The sequence below is a fragment of the Arachis ipaensis genome, chromosome B01 (genome assembly GCF_000816755.2).
Source record: "Arachis ipaensis cultivar K30076 chromosome B01, Araip1.1, whole genome shotgun sequence".
In the NCBI taxonomy this organism is placed as follows: Eukaryota; Viridiplantae; Streptophyta; class Magnoliopsida; order Fabales; family Fabaceae; genus Arachis; species Arachis ipaensis.
Window position 1 is genome coordinate 106117101 of NC_029785.2, and position 20174 is coordinate 106137274.

A 20174-nucleotide genomic window follows, 5' to 3' on the forward strand; every position below is an offset into this window, starting at 1 on the left:
TTCCTCTCTATGGTTACAGAAGGAGTACCTTGAGTCTTGAATACAAGGTAGTCCTCATTCAACTGAAGGACCAACTCTCCTCTGTTAACATCAATCACAGCTTTTGCTATTGCTAGGAAGGGTCTGCCAAGGATGATGGATTCATCCTCATCCTTCCCAATGTCTAGGATTATGAAATCAGCAGGGATGTAAAGGCCTTCAACCTTCACTAGCACGTCCTCTACTAGTCCATAAGCCTGTTTCATTGATTTGTCTGTCATCTCTAGTGAGATTCTTGCAACTTGTACCTCAAAGATTCCCAGTTTCTCCATTACAGAGAGTGGCATAAGGTTTATCCCTGATCCCAGGTCACATAGAGCCTTCTCAAAGGTTATGGTGCATATGGTACAAGGTATGAAGAATTTTCTGGGATCCGGTTTCTTCTGAGGTAATGTCTGCCTCATTAACGCATTCAGTTCATTGGTGAACAAGGGGGGTTCATCCTCCCGAGTCTCAGTACTAAAGAACTTGGCATTCAGCTTCATGATTGCTCCTAGATATTTAGTAACTTGCTCTTCAATGATGTCTTCATCCTCTTCAGAGGAAGAATATTCATCAGAGCTCATGAATGGCAGAAGGAAGTTCAATGGAATCTCTATGGTCTCTGTATAAGCCTCAGATTCCTTTGGTTCCTCAAAGGGAAACTCCTTTCTGTCCAGAGGACGTTCCATGAGGCTTTTCTCACTGGGACTCACGTCCTCCTCACTCTCTCCAGGTTCGGCCATGTTGGTCATGGTTATGGCCTTGCACTCTCTCTTGGGATGTTCTTCTGTATTGCTTGGGAGAGTACTGGGAGGAGTTTCAGTAATCTTCTTACTCAGCTGACCCACCTGTGCTTCCAAATTTCTAATGGAGGACCTTGTTTCATTCATGAAACTTAGTATGGTCTTGGATAGATCAGAGACTATGGTTGCCAGACCAGAATGGCTTTGTTCAGAATTCTCTGTCTGTTGCTGAGAAGATGATGAAAAATGCTTGCAATTGCTAAACCTATTTCTTCTACCATTATTGTTGAAGCCTTGTTGAGGCTTCTGTTGGTCCTTCCATGAGAAATTTGGATGATTTCTCCATGAAGGAATATAGGTGTTTCCATAGGGTTCTCCCATGTAATTTACCTCTGCCATTGCAGGGTTCTCAGGATCATAAGCTTCTTCTTCAGAGGATGCTTCTTTAGTACTGTTGGATGCAGCTTGCAATCCATTTAGACTCTGAGAAATCATATTGACTTGCTGAGTCAATATTTTGTTCTGAGCCAATATGGCATTCAGAGTATCAATTTCAAGAACTCCTTTCTTCTGAGGCGTCCCATTGTTCACAGAACTCCTTTCAGAAGTGTACATGAACTGGTTATTTGCAACCATTTCAATGAGTTCCTGAGCTTCTGCAGGAGTTTTCAGATGAAGAGATCCTTCTGCAGAATGGTCCAATGACATTTTTGACAACTCAGACAGACCATCATAGAATATACATATGATGCTCCATTCTGGAAGCATGTCAGTAGGACACCTTTTGATCAATTGCTTATATCTTTCCCAAGCTTCATAGAGGGACTCACCTTCCTTCTGTCTGAAGGTTTGGATTTTCACTCTGAACTTGCTCATCTTTTGAGGTGGAAAGAATTTGGCCAGGAAAGCACTGACCAGCTTTTCCCAAGAGTTCAAGCTTTCCTTAGGTTGTGAATCCAACCATGTTCTAACTCTGTCTCTTACAGCAAAAGGGAAAAGCATAAGCCTGTAGACCTCGGGATCAACTCCATTGGTCTTGACAGTGTCACAGATTTGCAAGAATTCAGCTAAAAACTGATGAGGATCTTCCAATGGAAGTCCATGAAACTTGCAATTCTGTTGCATTAGAGAAACTAATTGAGGCTTAAGCTCAAAGTTGTTTACTCCAATGACAGGAATTGAGATGCTTCTTCCATAGAAGTCAGAAGAGGGTGCAATAAAGTCACCAAGCAACTTCCTTGCATCTCTACCATTGTTATTGGGTTCGGCCATGTCTCCTTCTTTTCCTAAAAATTCGGTCAGGTCCTCTCCAGCGTGTTGTGCTTTAGCTTCTCTTAGCTTTCTCTTTAGAGTCCTTTCAGGTTTTAGATCAGCTTCAACAAGCATGTTCTTATCCTTGCTCCTGCTCATATAAAAAAAGAAGAGAACAGAAAAGAAGAGGAATCCTCTATATCACAGTATAGAGATTCCTTTATATGAGTAGAAGAAGAGAAGAATAGAAGAAGGAGAAGAGAAAAATTCAAAATTAAATTAAAATAAAAGGAAAATATTTTTATTTTTATTTTAATTATTGGTTAGTATTCAAAAATTAAAAAGAGAATTAAAATAAAATTAAAATTTAAAACAATTAGTTAATTAAAAAGAATTTTGAAAAAGAGGTTAGTGGTTTTCGAAAATTGGAGAGAGAAAGGTAGTTAGTTGGTTTTGAAAAAGATGTGATTGAAATAGAAAACTTTTTAAAATCAAACAAAAAGCCAAGTAGTTGATTGAAAAAGATTTGAAAATCAATTTTGAAAAGATAAGAAGTTAGAAAAGATTTTGAAAATTGATTTTTGAAAAAGATATGATTGAAAATTATTTAGAAAAAGATTTGAAAAGGAAATAAAAAAAGATTTGATTTTTTGAAGTTAAAGTTGATTACTTGACTAACAAGAAACTAAAAGATATGATTTTAAAATTCAAAGATTGAACCTTTCTTAATAGACAAGTAATAACTTGAAAATTTTTTGAATTAAAACATTGAATGTTAATGAGATTTTCGAAAATATAAAGTAAGAATAAGAAAAAGATTTTGAAAATCAATTAAAAAAAAATTTTGGAAAAAAAATGAAAGAAAAATGAAAAAGATTTGATTTTTGAAAAGGTTTTGAAAAGATAGGATTTTTAAATTGAAAATTTTGACTTGACTAATAAGAAATAACTAAATTTTAAAACTTTTTGACTAAATCAATTTTCAAAATTTTTGAAATTTATGAGAATAATAAGGGAAAGAAATTTTTTGATTTTTGAATATTTATGAAGAGAGAGAAAAACACAAAAATGAAACAAAACACAAGAAATTAAGATCAAAACACATAATGCATGCAAGAACACTTTGAATGTCAAGATGAACACCAAGAACACTTTGTAGATCTTGATGAACATCAAGAACATAATTTTGAAAAATTTTTAAGAAAAGAAAGACATGCAAGACACCAAACTTAAAAATTTTTACTCTATAGACACTAATAATTCTAAAATGCATATGAAAAACAAGAAAAGACACCAAACAAGAAAAATTTAAAGATCAAACAAAGAAATTTATCAAGAACAACTTGAAGATCATGAAGAACAAATGCATGAGTTTTCGAAAATTTTTAGAAAATTTAAAACATGCAATTGATACCAAACTTAAAATTTGACACTAGACTCAAACAAGAAACATAAAATTTTTGGTTTTTCTGATTTTATTAAATTTTTTTGGTATTTTTCGAAAATTAATTGGAAAAAGAAAAATAAGGATTTAAAAATTTTTAATAAGAATTCCAGGAATCATGCAATGTTAGTCTAAAGCTTCGGTCCAAAATTTTAAACATGGCTTAATAGCCAGCCAAGCTTTAGCAGAACATTACATCCAACAGCTAAATTGCTGAGAAAGAAAAAGAAGCTCTTCTAAGGATAGTTGAAACCTCGGTCCAAAAGATTAGACATGGCTTAACAGCCAGCCATGATTCAACATATCTCACGAAACTCTAGAATTCATTCTTAAAAATTCTGAAGGCAAAGAATAATTTAATTTTTTTTTGAAAATTTTTTTCAAAAATAAAAATAATAAAAACAAAAATCTTAAAATTAAAATGAAACTACCTAATCTGAGCAACAAGATGAACCGTCAGTTGTCCAAACTCGAACAATCCCCGGCAACGGCGCCAAAAACTTGGTGCACGAAATCGTGATTGTTCATTCCCCAGCAACGGCGCCAAAAACTTGGTACGCACGTTCATAATCTCAATTCTTTTTCACGACTCTGCACAACTAACCAGCAAGTGCACTGGGTCGTCCAAGTAATAAACCTTACGTGAGTAAGGGTCGATTCCACGGAGATTGTCGGCTTGAAGCAAGCTATGGACATCTTGTAAATCTTAGTCAGGCGGATTCAAATGGTTATGGAGATTTGATAATTAAAATATAAATAAAATATAAAATAAGATAGAAATACTTATGTAATTCATTGGTGAGAATTTCAGATAAGTGTATGCAGATGCTTTGCTCCTTCTGAATCTCTGCTTTCCTACTGCCTTCATTCAATCATTCATACTCCTTTTCATGGAAAGCTGTATGTTGGGCATCACCGTTGTCAATGGCTACTTCCCGACCTCTCAGTGAAAATGGTCCAAATGTGCTGTCACCGCACGGCTAATCATCTGTTAGTTCTCGATCATGTTGGAATAGGATCCATTGATCCTTTTGCGTCTGTCACTACGCCCAACTCTCACGAGTTTGAAGCTCGTCACAGTCATCCCTTCCCAGATCCTACTCGGAATACCACAGACAAGGTTTAGACTTTCCGGATTTCAAGAATGGCCGCCAATAATTCTAGCTTATACCACGAAGACTCCGATCTTTCGGAATGGAGGCTAAGAGATACACGTTCGATCTAAGGTAGATCGGAAGTGGTTGTCAGGCACGCGTTCATAGGTTGAGAATAGTGATGAGTGTCACGGATCATCATATTCATCATGTTGAAGTGCAAGCAAATATCTTAGAATAGGAATAAGCTTGAATTGAATAGAAAACAATAGTACTTTGCTTTAATTCATGAGGAGTAGCAGAGCTCCACACCTTAATCTATGAGGTGTAGAAACTCCACCGTTGAAAATTATACAAGTGAACGTGGTCCAGGCATGGCCGAATGGCCAGCCCCCCTAAACGTGATCAATGATCAAAAGTGATACACAGATAGTCTTAAAAATAATGATCAAAAGATGTAAATACAATAGTAAAAAGTCCTATTTATACTAAACTAGTTACTATGGTTTACAGAGATAAGTAAATGATGCAGAAATCCACTTCCGGGGTCCACTTGGTGTGTGCTTGGGCTGAGCATTGAGCTTTATACGTGTAGAGACTTCTCTTGGAGTTAAACACCAGTTTGTAGCCTGTTTGTGGCGTTTAACTTTGGTTTGTAACCTGTTTCTGGCGTTTAACTTCAGAACAAAGCAGGAAGTTGGCATTTGAACGCCAGTTTGTGTCATCAAAACTCGGACAAAGTATGGACTATTATATATTGCTGGAAAGCCCTGGATGTCTACTTTCCAACGCAATTGAGAGTGTACTAATTGGGTTTCTGTAACTCCAGAAAATCCACTTCGAGTGCAGGGAGGTCAGAATCCAACAGCATCTGCAGTCCTTTTTCAGCCTCTGAATCAGATTTTTGCTCAGGTCCCTCAAATTCAGCCAGAAAATACCTGAAATCACAGAAAAATACACAAACTCATAGTAAAGTCCAGAAATGTGAATTTTTCTTAAAAACTAATAAAAACGTAGTAAAAACTAACTAAATCATACTAAAAACTATGTAAAAACAATGCCAAAAAGCGTATAAATTATCCGCTCATCATCCTCCTAAGGAACTTTCTAACCTAGTGGTCCGACTTCGAAAGTCGGCTTCCATCTTCTGGAGCTTTTCTTCTAGCTCCTTTCGTCTTCTTACTTCTATTCTCAGCTCCCGCTTGGCCTCTCATTGTTGCTCAGCCTCGCGTTCGAGCTGTATCAAGCGATCTTGCTGTCCATGGACCGTGGTAAATATCTCTGTTTCATGAGAATAATCCTCGTCCCTAAGGCGGTGTACTTATGGATCCTCCTAAGGTGAGGGTTTCCTGAAGGCCCTTCTCCATCAGGTCCTTCTATATGTTGTGGTGGAGGGGGGAATACGATGGCGTGATCTTCTGGCTGAGCTTCTTGCTCAGGTTCAGATATGGCATGGCCGTCCTCTGGTTGGTTGTCTGCCATGGTCGTGGGATGACTTCCAGGTCCCCGGCAACGGTGCCAACGTTCCGAGGGTTACCTGAAACGTTGATTTGGGACTGAACGTGAGGTCCAGATCCCTTTGAGTGGTAACGTCCGACCTTTTTGGTACCGAAGTGTTGCCTGTCTGAGTTCCTCGTGAGGAGGTTGGGGTGGCACCTGCAAGAGACTCCGATGCTTAAGTTAGCAAGGAATTGTAGCAGGTTTTAGTAGATTAGAGCATGAGTTATACCTGGGGGGTGCTAGTGTATTTATAGTATAGTAGATAACCACCTTTGTTGGAGTAATTCTATCATTTCTGATAGATAAGCATTCCCTTTATCTTGGGAGTTTGTTGGGATTAACTTTCTAGACGAGGTAGAGATTTAAGGAAGCGATTACTTGTTTTAGTCAGGTAGAGATGCACCTCTATGTCATTGTCCGACCTTTTTAAAGAGGTCGGGCTTATTGTGAAGTCCATCTTTATTGGTGGGCCTTCTTGCGTTATTGGGCTTGACTTTTATTTGTTGGGTTAGGGTATGAACAACATGCATCGTAATTTTTTAAAGAAAAGATGCTGAAATTTTTTATTAAATACTAAATAAAAATTGTTTAATTTTAAAGTGAGTTTTCATTGATTCCGTATATTTAAATAAAAGTGTTAAAATATGATATGATATAATTTTATAAAACAATAAAGTATTATTTTTGTCCCCAACATTTGAGTCAAATCTTAATTTTGTCCCTAATATTTCAAACGTCATATTTCTGTCCTAAAAAGTTTCAAACAGTTTTAATGTTGTCCTACCATTAAATTGACACAAATTATTAACGGAGTGAGTCATATAAATGTTAACAACATTATTATTAAGTCATATATTCTCCATTGTGTTATAGAAATATAACCCAAACCTTATTGTAACACTTCCTCTTCTTGATCTTCTTCTTGTAAAAAAGAATCACAAACCTTTTCAAACAATCATCAACACACTAGAATCAAAGAAAAAGCTTTTATATTAGTGATCATTGGTGTGTCAATTTTATTTATGTACTAAATCAAACGTTATTGACTCTTAGATATCCTAATTGTTTGTGTCAATTTTAATAGTGGAACAACATTGAACTCATTTTAAATTTTTTGGGACTAAAATAGGACTTCTGAAACATTTTGGGACTGAAATAGAACATTTGAAACGTTAAAGACCAAATTACAACTTAGCCCAAACATTGAAGACTAAAATAATACTTTACCCTTTATAATATTATTTGATCTAGTCACACTATAACTTAATGTTACAACCTATATGGTCTTTTTTTCTCTTTCTTCTTTTGTTTTTTTTTTTTCAAAAACGTTTCTCTTTCTTCTTCTTTTTCAGCAATTTTCTTTTCCTCTTATGCTAGATCTACATTGCCTCTGCTTCAAAGGATTCACTTTTTTATTGGCGTCCATCGGTGCTTCTAAGGTTCCCAAACGTTCTTGCTATGCTTCTTGCTTGTTCTTAAATATCAGTGTTTTTTCCTATTTTTTATCTTCACGTGTAATGGTTGTTGCTATTTTGTTGTTTATTATTCTTCATGGTATCTTCACATACTATAGATTTTCGGTTGTAATCTTTGTAATCAAAATGAATGTGGATAATTTCTTGGTAATATCTCTGTGAATATTGTTGATTTAAGCACTTTCACGATCACCAATAGTTCTTGTTACTGTGTGGTAGTTGAGTTTTGTTTATGTTTGATTTCAGGTTCATGCTGCCTCCAAGTGGCATTGTCGTCACACTTGAGGACGACGCCATTAAGAATTTGTGAGATTGGCCACTTTTTTTGTTTTTACTATTGTTAGGAATGACAAGAGTTGCTTTGATTGCTTTGTCGCATGTTATTTTGACCTATTTTCCTTTTGATTGACCTCTTGTGCTTCATGTAGTAATTTTTTCCTTTTGTAGGTATACCACCTCTATGTCTTGTTTTGTAGTTCAAACAAGTCCTTCTAGAATTCCAAAAAGATTTAGATTGGGTAGATAATATTATGTTAGTGGTTGTCTCAGTGATGAATAGAGAGACCTTAGAAATAATCCGACTTTAATATCCTATCTGTAAGAATCAACATGATGGAGAGAATTACATCTTAGTTTCACCTGATCCTAAAGAGAGAATTTATTATTGTTGACTTAAGAAATCAGATCTTTATTTTCTCTTTATGTATGAATATCTTTTTCTCAGGCTTGGCGTGAGGATCCTGTTTACCAACTTTGAGCAAGATGTCCTCCTATCTTGCCGAGTTGCTCCTACTCAACTTTACCCGAACTCCTGAAATTTTATGAAGATTCAGTTGCTTGGTTGTGTGTTGGACCTCCCTCTATCTCGTAGACTTTCTTTTATTTTTTTTATTTGACTAAACCTTTTAGCTCTAAGAACAAGCAGTAGGATTCTTTCCAAGTTATCTAGTGTAGAAAGGTATTTTCCATTTTTGAAGAGTCTTTCTACAACTTCAAAAATTACTATTTTAAAACCCAACCTCGGGAGGATTTCTGTCCTTTCTATACCAATGAAAAGTCCAGTATATGTTTTGGTTGTATTGGGAAGAGGAGTCGACCGTTATCAAGTACGAGTTTGAGGATATCGACGAAGAGGAACAAATAATCACAACCCTCTTCCAAGATTGCTGGGTCGAGTCCCTAATCTCAATACAAATAAATTTCGGATGGCCCCAAAACGAGTTATGTGTGGACCAAATTAGGTAGATAGCTTCATTATTTGTTATAGATAGCAAGATTATTCATGTCACATTTCTAGTCTTCAGATCTTGAAGCGTTATAAGATTATCATTCAGTTCTTTGTCTCTAAAATGATAAAAATGTCCTCCTGAACACATATCATCCTCTCCTTTTTCAAAAAGATTCGTCCTCGATTCTACATATATATCAAAAGGAGAAAAATCAGAGATACTAAACAGAACTGGACTATAATACCTACCAAGAAAATTATTCTTGCTGGAATTGTCGTTGATAATCCCTAACACTTGGAATGGACCACCTTCTCTAGCAACAAGTGTTGTTTTCCTCTAAATGAGAAGCTTTTATTCCCCCAAGGAATCCAAACCCAATCTCCGGGTTTAAATACCATGGTTTGAAGGTTCTTCTTTACCTACTGAATTGTGGCTATGTCCCTCATGTGTGCAAGTTTAATCTTTTCAATCTTTCACCATCTAAAACTCAAGGGCAAAAATAATAATTCTAAAATAGTCAAAGACTTAAAAATATTCAGAGATTTACAAGGATAACACCCAACAAAATTATAAATATCAGAATTATGAGGACGCTCAATGTCTCGCATAGAATTATCCAAAACAAGCTTAGCATGCAAGATATGAGCATTCAAACAACTTGCATAAGTTAGCACATAAACAAACTCTTAGGAAAACAACTTAGTAATGTGTATGGAATCTTTAATATTGTAACTTGCAATTAGAAATATAATCATATTGATCTATCCACTAAAAGATTAATGATAATCCTAGGCAAACCAAGTAGAAAATCTATGGAAATATCAATCCATGTATGAGTAGGAATAAGCAAAGGAATGCACAACATATTCAAGAAAGCTTGAGACTCAACTTTCTTACATGCAACAAAATCAGAATAAATTCTATCTATACTCCTACATCTATGAGGCCAAAAAAAATATGTAGATAACATATATGAGATTCGTTTTATTCTACTATGGCATTTGAAATCAATATTCCCACAAGCAATAGATATAAAACAAAAGACATATTTTGTTACATGAAAATTCTTCATATAATCAAATACTAAGAATTTAGGAGTAAGAGTTGTGATTAAATCATACCTTATGGACAACTCATTAGCAATTACATTCTCATTACTTTGTTCTATCATGTATGAAAAATAATCCAGCAACTTAGTCTACTTTGCATGCCTTTTGCTCAAGATCCCTTATACTATCAAACGTAAAACATACAACACCTTGTCATATGTTGAAAACTTGAGACATATTTCATGTGGCTGCTCACCAAAGTTTGGAATTAGTTATCTTTCTTTCTTTCCATCCATATTAATGCCTCCATAATTTACCAGCAAATCTGTAAAATCTTGATAAATTGACATAAAAATACTGGGCAATTCATGATTAGATATATGAAAAATTAAAGACTCTTTGGAATTCAATGGCACTAATGCTCTCTTGTCTAAACTATAACTTTTTAGATCTCTCTCACAAGTGTGCTTATTTCTCTCAGTTAGGGATGGCAACAGGTCCCCAAGGGGGCGGGAACATGCCCCCCGTCCACGCCACCCATAATCCGTCTCTGTCCCTGCCCCATCCCTAAGACGAGTAATGGGGACCCATATCCACCAGGGATTGGGGTCTCTGCGGATATCCGCAAGTTTTAAAAAAAACTAAAAAATTCAGAAAAAAATAGAAAAATTTAAAAAAAGAGAGAGATCAAAGATAATCTGCAAATTATCGTTACAAGCATGCTCTTTATAGCCTTCACAGACTTAAACAACAACAACTAACATTGTCTTAAGTCAATCATCAAACATATTAATGAAAGAACCAAAATATATCTAAATAGTAAACTTATTCATCACATTCTAAAAACTAAATATTAAGCCTTTCTTTCATCACATAATGGCAGCGATAGTAGATTTTGATTTGTTTGAATCTGCATAAAAAAATAATCGAAGGTTAAGCAATTTTATATATTCATTCCCAATTTCTTTTAGCTACTGCATTATTATTAAAAAACAAACAGAGGCATATATATGAGGCATAATCACAAGATACTTCTATGGAATTCAAAGAAAATCACATAAATCACAAGATAATTAATGAAAAATGCTTCAAGATAAATGAAATCTAAGGCTGACTTACCGGAAGAAAGAGCAGCTAATGGCGAAAAATGATCTTGCTAGACACTGTGATGGAGACTGGACTACCTCTATCGAAGACAAATACGAAGACATCGATAGGGAACTGATGAGCGGATAATTTATACCCTTTTTGGCATTATTTTTACATAGTTTTTAGTATGATTTAGTTACTTTTTATTATATTTTTATTAGTTTTTATTCAAAAATCACATTTTTGGACTTTACTATGATTTTGTGTATTTTTCTGTGATTTCAGGTATTTACTGGCTAAAATTCAGGGACCTGAGCAAAAATCTGATTCAGAGGCTGAAAAAGGGCTGCAGATGCTGTTGGATTCTGACCCTCCTGCACTCGAAGTGGATTTTCTGGAGCTACAGAAGTCTAATTGGTGTGATCTCAATTGCTTTGGAAATTAGACATCTTGGGCTTTCCAGAAATATATAATAGTCTATACTTTATTCGAGATTTGATGGCCCAAATGGGCGTCCAAAGTCAGCCTAAAACTTGCTGGCGTAAAACGCTAGAACTGGCACCTTTTTTGGCGTTAAACGCCCATTCTGGCACCCAGGGTGGCGTTTAACGCTAGATTTGGGCATATAAACGTGAAAGCTTGAAAGCTCAGCCCAGGAACGCACCAAGTGGGTCCCGGAAGTAGATTTCTGCACTATCTGCACTTAGTTACTCATTTTCTATAAACCTAAGTTACTAGTCTAGTATAAAAATTACTTTTAGAGATTCATTTTGCAACTCATGACATTTTTAAACTTCATATTGTATCTTTAATGGCATGAGTCTCTAAACCCCATAGGTAGGGGTGAGGAGCTCTGCTATGTTTGAATGGATTAATACAATTACTACTATTTTCTATTCAATCACGCTTGATTCTATTCTAAGATACTCACTCGTACTTCAATATGGAGAATGTGATGTTCTGTGACACTCACCATTATTCTCAACCCTATGAACGCGTGCCTGACAACCACTTCATTCTATTCGAGCTCAACATAGTCATTGGGCGACAGCTTGAGTGCGTATCTCTTGGGTTTCTAATCCACGGACCGAGTCCGGAGGTTAGAACCTTCGTGTATAGGCTAGAACCAATTGGCATTATTCCTGGAATCTAGAAAGTCTAAACCTTGTCTGTGGTATTCCGAGTAGGATCTGAGAAGGGATGACTATGACGAGCTTCAAACCTGCGAATGTTGGGCGCAGTGACAGTGTGCAAAAGGACAAGGGTCCTATTCCGACGCTAGTGGGAACCGACAGATGATTAGCCGTGCGGTAGCTGTACATGGTATTTTTCATTCGAAACGAGCAATCCGACAGTTGATTAGTCGTGTAGAGATCGTACCTGGTATTTTTCATCCGAGAGGATCATACAGCTTGCCATTGAAGGAAGCCATGCGTGTTTGGAGAAGAAGACAGTAGGAAAGCAGATATTCAGATGACAGAGCATTTCCGGAACCTCAGCCTGTTTCTCATTACTGAATCACAAGTACTATTTATTTTATGTTATTTATTTTTTATAAATATACTCACTCTTATCATTAATCTCCTGACTAAGATTTACAAAATAACCATAGCTTACTTCAAGCCGACAATCTCCGTGGGATCGACCCTTACTCACGTAAAGTATTACTTGGACGACCCAGTGCACTTGCTGGTTAGTTGTGCGGAGTTGTGAAAAGTGTAATCACAATTTCGTGCACCAAGTTTTGGCGCCGTTGCTGGGGATTGTTCGAGTTTGGACAACTGACGGTTTATTTTGTTGCTTAGATTAGGAAATTTTTTTTTGGTTTAGAGTCACTAAAATTGAGTCTTCTGTTATTTTTTTGGTTAAAATTTTAATATTCTTATTTTAATTTTCTAAATTATTTTCGAAAATTTTTAAAACCAATAACTTCATAATTTAGTCTTCTGTTATGTTTAGTTTCATATTTTAAGTTTGGTGTCAATCATATGATTTTATTTTTCTTTCAATTTTTTGAATTATATGTTCCTAGTTCTTTATTGATCTTCAAATTGTTCTTGATAATTTTTCTTATTTGATCTTTAAAATTTCTTGTTTGGTGTTTGTTGCTGTTTATCTTATACATTTTCGAATTATTAGTGTCCAAATTATAAAAATTTTTAAGTTTGGTGTCCTTTGTGTTTCTATTTTCTTAAAAATTTTTTAAAATTTGTTCTTGGTGTTCATCTTGATCTTCAAAGTATTCTTGGTGTTCATCTTGACATTCAAAGTTTTCTTGTTTGTTTTCTCCATTTTGATCTAAGAATTCTAAGTTTGGTGTCATTCTATTGTTTTTCTCTTTCCTCATTAAATTCAAAAATATCTTTTCTCTTTATTTTATTGAATTTTCGAAAATTTCATTTAAAAATTCAGATTTTTATTTTTGAAAATTTTTATTTTATCTTATCTTAGTTTTAAAATTTCAAAATTCAAATCTTTTTCAATTTTCTAATTATTTTAAATTCGGTTTATCCTTAATTAAATAAAATAAAAATAAAAATATTTTAATTTCTCTTTTATTTATTTTTCAAACAAAAGAATAAATTTTTATTTGCAATCCACATCAATTTCCTTTTCTCCATCATGGACCTAAGTGGAAACGGACAGTCCAGAAGGACTCTGGGGTCATATGCTAACGCCATTACTGCTGCTTACGGGAGTAGCATCTATATACCTCCCATCAGAGCAAGCTGTTTTGAGCTAAATCCTCAGCTCATTATCATGGTGCAGCAAAATTGCCAATATTCTGGTATTCCAAAGGAAGAACCTACTGAGTTTCTGGCACAGTTCTTATAAATTGCTGACACAGTACGTGATAAGGAAGTAGATCAGGATATCTACAGATTATTACTGTTCCCATTTGCTATAAAAGACCAAGCTAAGAGGTAGCTAAACAACCAACCCACAGCAAGCATAAGAACATGGAAACAGTTATCAGACAAATTTCTGAATCAATATTTCCCTCCAAAAAAGATGACACAGCTAAGGCTGGACATCCAAGGCTTTAAACAAGAGGATAATGAATCCCTTTATAATGCCTAGGAGAGGTACAGAGGGATGCTAAGGAAATACCCCTCTGAAATGTTTTCAGAATGTGTGCAGTTGGATATCTTTTACTATGGTCTTATAGAAAAGGACCAAATATCTCTAGACCACTTAGCTGGTGGATCTATACATATGAGAAAGACAATTGAAGAGGCTCAAGAGCTCATTGATACAGTTGCTAGAAATCAACATCTGTATTTAAGTAGTGAGTCCTCCATGAAAGAAGGGAGGCATGACAGTGGTTCATAATGAAAAGAATGAACTGGTTCCTATAAGAACAGTTACAGGGTGGCGTATGTGTATTGACTACAGAAGACTCAATACAGCCACCAGAAAGGATAATTTTCCTTTACCATTCATAGACCAGATGCTAGAGAGACTAGCAGGTCATGAATACTACTGCTTTTTGGATGGCTATTCAGGCTACAACCAAATTGCAGTGGATCCCCAAGACCAAGAGAAAACAGCATTCACATGTCCTTCTGGAGTATTTGCCTACAGAAGGATGCCATTTGGTCTGTGCAATGCACCTGCAACCTTCCAGAGGTGCATGCTCTCTATCTTCTCTAATATGGTAAAGAAATTTCTGGAAGTCTTCATGGATGACTTTTTAGTATTTGGAGACTCATTCAGCTCCTGTCTTGACCATCTAGCACTTGTTTTGAAAAGGTGCCAAGAGACTAACCTAGTTTTAAACTGGGAAAAATGTCACTTTATGGTGATTGAAGGAATTATCCTTGGGCATAAAATTTCAAACAAAGGAATATAGGTGGATCAAGCTAAGGTAGAGGTAATTGAGAAATTACCACCACCTGCTAATGTTAAGGCAATCAGAAGCTTTCTGGGGCATGTAGGATTCTATAGGAGGTTCATAAAGGATTTTTCAAAAATTGCAAAACCTCTGAGCAATCTGCTAGTTGCTGACACGCCATTCGTATTTGACACAGAGTGTCTGCAGGCGTTTGAAACTTTGAAAGCTAAGCTGGTCACAGCACCAGTCATTTCTGCACCAAACTGGACATTACCATTTGAACTAATGTGTGATGCCAGTGATTATGCCATTGGTGCAGTACTGGGGCAGAGACATAACAAGCTTATGCACGTCATTTACTATGCTAGCCGTGTCTTGAATGATGCACAGAAGAATTACACAACCACAGAAAAAGAGTTGCTTGCAGTGGTCTATGCCATTGACAAGTTCAGATCTTATTTAGTAGGATCAAAAGTGATTGTGTAAACTGACCATGCTGCTCTAAAATATCTCCTCACAAAGCAGGATTCAAAACCCAGACTCATTAGATGGGTGTTGCTTTTGCAGAAGTTTGATATAGAAATACGAGACAAAAAAAGGGGACAGAGAACCAGGTAGCAGATCACTTGTCCCGGATAGAACTAGTAGCAGGGGCGTCTCTCCCTCCTACTGAGATCTCTAAAACTTTTTCGGATGAGCAACTCTTTGCCATTCAGGAATTACCATGGTTTGCAGACATTGCAAACTATAAACCTGTGAGATTCATACCCAAAGAGTACAGTAAACAACAAATGAAAAAGCTGATTTCTGATGCAAAGTACTACTTGTGGGATGAACCATATCTCTTTAAGAGGTGTGCAGACGGAGTTATCCGCAGATGTGTGCCTAGAGAAGAGGCACAGAATAATCTATGGCATTGCCATGGATCACAATATGGAGGACACTTTGGAGGTGAGCGAACAGCCACAAAGGTTCTCCAATGTGGTTTCTACTGGCCTACTCTCTATAGAGACTCCCGAGAGTTTGTACGTAACTGTGACAGTTGCCAGAGAGCTGGTAATCTACCTCACAGTTATGCCATGCCTCAGCAAGGGATCCTAGAGATTGAGTTGTTTGATGTATGGGTATTGACTTCATGGGGCCTTTCCCACCATCATATTCAAACACTTATATTCTAGTGGCAGTAGACTATGTATCCAAATGGGTAGAAGCGATTGCAACACCTACTAATGATACTAAGACAGTAATGAAGTTCCTCCAGAAGCATATCTTCAGCAGGTTCGGTGTCCCTAGGATATTGATCAGTGATGGAGGCACTCATTTCTGCAATAAACAGCTTGACTCTGCTCTGGTCAGATATGGAATTAACCATAAAGTGGCAACTCCATATCATCCATAGACAAATGGGCAGGATAAAGTCTCGAATAGAGAACTCAAACGAATCTTGGAAAGGATTGTGAGCACCCGTAGAAAGGATTGGGCAAGAAGTTTGGATGATACTTTGTGGGCATACAGAACAGCATTCAAGACTCCTATAGGGACCTCTCCATACCAATTTGTGTATGGAAAAACCTATCATCTGCCAGTAGAACTGGAACACAAGGCCTACTGGGCAACCAGGTTCCTAAACCTTGATGCTAAGATAGCTGGAAAGAAAAAATTACTCTAGTTGAATGAGCTGGAAGAATTCAGACTCAATGCTTTTGAAAATGCTAAAATTTATAAAGAGAAAGCAAAAAGATGGCATGACAAAAGGCTGTCTTCTAGAGTCTTTGAGGCAGGACAGAAGGCCCTGCTATTTAACTCTAGGCTCAGATTGTTCCCTGGGAAGTTGAAATCCCGGCGGAGGGGACCATATGTAATCACAAGTGTGTCACCATATGGTTATGTAGAGCTTCAAGATATTGATTCTGACAAAAAGTTCATTGTTAATAGACAAAGAATCAAATATTATCTTGAAGGCAATGTTGAGCGAGAATGCTCAAAGCTGAGACTAAATTAAAAGCTCAGTAAAGTCCAGCTAAAGACAGTAAAGAAGCGCTTACTGGGGGGCAACCCAGCCATTATTAGATGTTTATAACAATTATATAAGTTTATTTAATTTTGTTAATTATGTTTGTTAATGCTTATCAGTGAAAAAATCAAGAAAATGAAGGTTCAGAACATAAAACAGAAGAATCACAGAGAAAAAGAGCTCACTGGTGTTAAAACGCCAGTGAAGAGGCAAATTGGGCGTTAAACGCCAGAATGGCTATCATTCTGGGTGTTTAACGCCAGTAAAGATATCATTCTGGGCGTTTAACGCCAAAAATAGCAGCATCCTGGGCGTTTAGAAAAACGCCCAGTGAGAAAGGATTTCTGGCGTTTAACCCCAGCCAGGGGTATCTGGCTAGGCGTTAAATGCCCAAAACGGCCACCAGATGGGCGTTTAACACCAGAACAGCTAGGGGAGAGGTAATTTCATTTCAATTCAAATTTTTTCGAATTTTCATGTTTTAAATCAAAATTTTCTGCATCCAAACATTACAAACATTCATTTTTTAATTTCCATTCACAAGAAATTTATAAACTTATAAATTCTTGATTCTCTTTCAATTCTTTTCAATTCCTTTTCAAAACCTCATTCATATTTCCAATTTCTTTTCAAATCTTTTTAACTCATTCATATCATCTTTTATTTCATAGATGCATAAACAAAAATTCAGATCTAACTTCATCAAATCCTTTTCATATCTCTTAATTTTGAAAACAATCTTCTTGTTTTCATATCATGTTTATCTTTTATCAATCATATCTTTTAAAGCACATCTTTTTCTAAAATTTCGAACCCACTCCCTCCCTCCCCTTTATTTATACATTCGGCCATCACCTCTCCTCCCTCATTTGAATCTTTCTCTCCATCTATTCATCTTCTTTCTTTACTTTTGCTTGAGGACAAACAAACCTCTAAGTTTGATGTGATTTTCCATGATCACTAACCAAGATCATGGCCCCTAAAGAAAAACAAACCACTACAAGAGGCAAGAAAGAAAACAATCAAAAACCACAATGGATGCATGAGAGGTTCTGCACAAAAAGAACATGCAGATCATTACCTCAAAATTGTGTGCAGAAGATCAGTGATCCCGGAAGTTAAGTTTGATCTGAAAGAAGACGAATATCTGGAGATCCAAGAGCAGATTCAAAATAGAGACTGGGAAATCCTGGCTAATCCTGAGATAAATGTAGGAAGAAATATGATCCAGAAATTCTATGCAAATCTGTGGCTAACAGATAAGCAAAGAATGGAGGGAACTGCCTTCCATACTTTTTGAACCATGGTCAGAGGGAAGATTATCTACTTCCATCTTGACAAAGTGAGAGAAGTCCTCAAACTTTCTCAACTACAAGATGATCCAGAATCCTTTAATAGGAGAATGGCTAAAGATAAAAAGTTGGATCAAGTTCTAGAGGACATATGCCTCCCTGGAACCAAGTGGATAACCAATTCAAAAGGTATCCCAAACCAACTGAAGAGATGAGACCTCAAGCCAGTTGCTAGGGGCTGGCTGAATTTCATTGGGCGATCTATACTTCCCACCAGTAACCGCTCTGAAGTCACTGTCAAAAGAGCAGTGATGATCCACTGTATTATGCTTGGAAAAGAAGTGGAGGTTCATCAATTAATTCCTTGTGAAATTTACTTATTTGCAAACAAGAAATCCACTGAGGCCAAATTGGCTTACCCAAGCTTGATCAGTCTGTTATGTAAAGATGCGAGAGTACAGATAGGTGTGGATGAGTATATCCCAGTTGAACACCCAATCACCAAAAGGGTAATGGATGGACCTCAAGTTCAAGAAAACCTCATCAAGAGGAGGGCGCATGAGCTCCTCCCAGAAATTCCTCAATTTGACTATTGGGCCCGCTTAGAAGCATCTGTCAACAAGCTGCAAGAATCTATGGATCAACTCAAAGAAGAGCAGCAAAATCAGAACAACATGCTCTACAAACTGCTCAGAGAACAAGTGAAGTAAGGGCGTGAGCTACAGGAACTAAAGCGCCAGAAGCTGTCCCTTGAAGAGTTGGATGTCCCACAAATTGAAGGAGCACCTTCCCCTCAAAATCAAGGTTGTTGAGTCCTAACTCTGTGATAACTTTTATTATTAGAAACCTATTTTAAGAGTCACATAAGCATTAGTATTAGAGTCATTTATTTTTATGTCTTTAATTTCCTTTCTTTTATTAATATTTGTCTATTTTTATGTTTATTTTATGTCTTATTTTTATTTCATGATCAATAAAGTTTAGAATCTATGTCTTAAAGCTATGAATTTCCTATGAATCCTTCACTTCCTTAAATGAAAAATGTTTTCTGAAAAAGAAAAAAGAAGTACATGAATTTCGAATTACATCTTGAAAATAATCTAATTATTTTGATGTGGTGGCAATACTTTTTATCTTTTGAATAAATGCTTGAACAGTGCATATTTTTTATATTGTTGTTTATGAATGTTAAAATTGTTGGCTCTTGAAAGAATGATGAAAAAGGAGAAATGTTATTGATAATCTGAAAAACCATAAAATTGATTCTTGAAACAAGAAAAAGCAGTGAAAAGCTTGCAAAAAAAAAGAAGAAAAAAAAGCAAGAAGAAAAAGCCAATAGCCCTTTAAACCAAAAGGCAAGAGTAAAATAAAAAGGATCCAAGGATTTGAGCATTAATGGATAGGAGGGCCCAAAGGAATAAAATCCTGGCCTAAGCGGCTAAACCAAACTGTCCCTAACCATGTGCTTGTGGCGTGAAGGTGTCAAGTGAAAAGCTTGAGACTGAGCGGTTAAAGTCGTGGTCCAAAGAAAAAAGAGTGTGCTTAAGAGCTCTGGGCACCTCTAACTGGGGACTTTAGCAAAGCTGAGTCACAATCTGAAAAGGTTCACCCAGTTATGTGTCTGTAGCATTTATGTATCCGGTGGTAATACTGGAAAACAAAATGCTTAGGGTCACGGCCAAGACTCATAAAGTAGCTTTGTTCAAGAATCAACATACTGAATTAGGAGAATCAATAATACTATCTGAATTCTGAGTTCCTATAGATTCCAATCATTCTGAACTCAAAGGATAAAGTGAGATGCCAAAACTGTTCAGAAGCAGAAAGCCACTAGCCCCGCTCATCTAATTGGAAATGAGCTTCATTGATATTTGGAATTCATTGTATTTTCTCTTCTTTTTATCCTATTTTGTTTTTGGTTTCTTGGGGATAAGAAACAATTTAAGTTTGGTGTTGTGATGAGCGGATAATTTATATCCTTTTTGGCATTGTTTTTACATAGTTTTTAGTATGATTTAGTTACTTTTTATTATATTTTTATTAGTTTTTATTCAAAAATCACATTTCTGGACTTTACTATGAGTTTGTGTATTTTTCTGTGATTTCAGGTATTTTCTTGCAGAAATTGAGGGACCTGA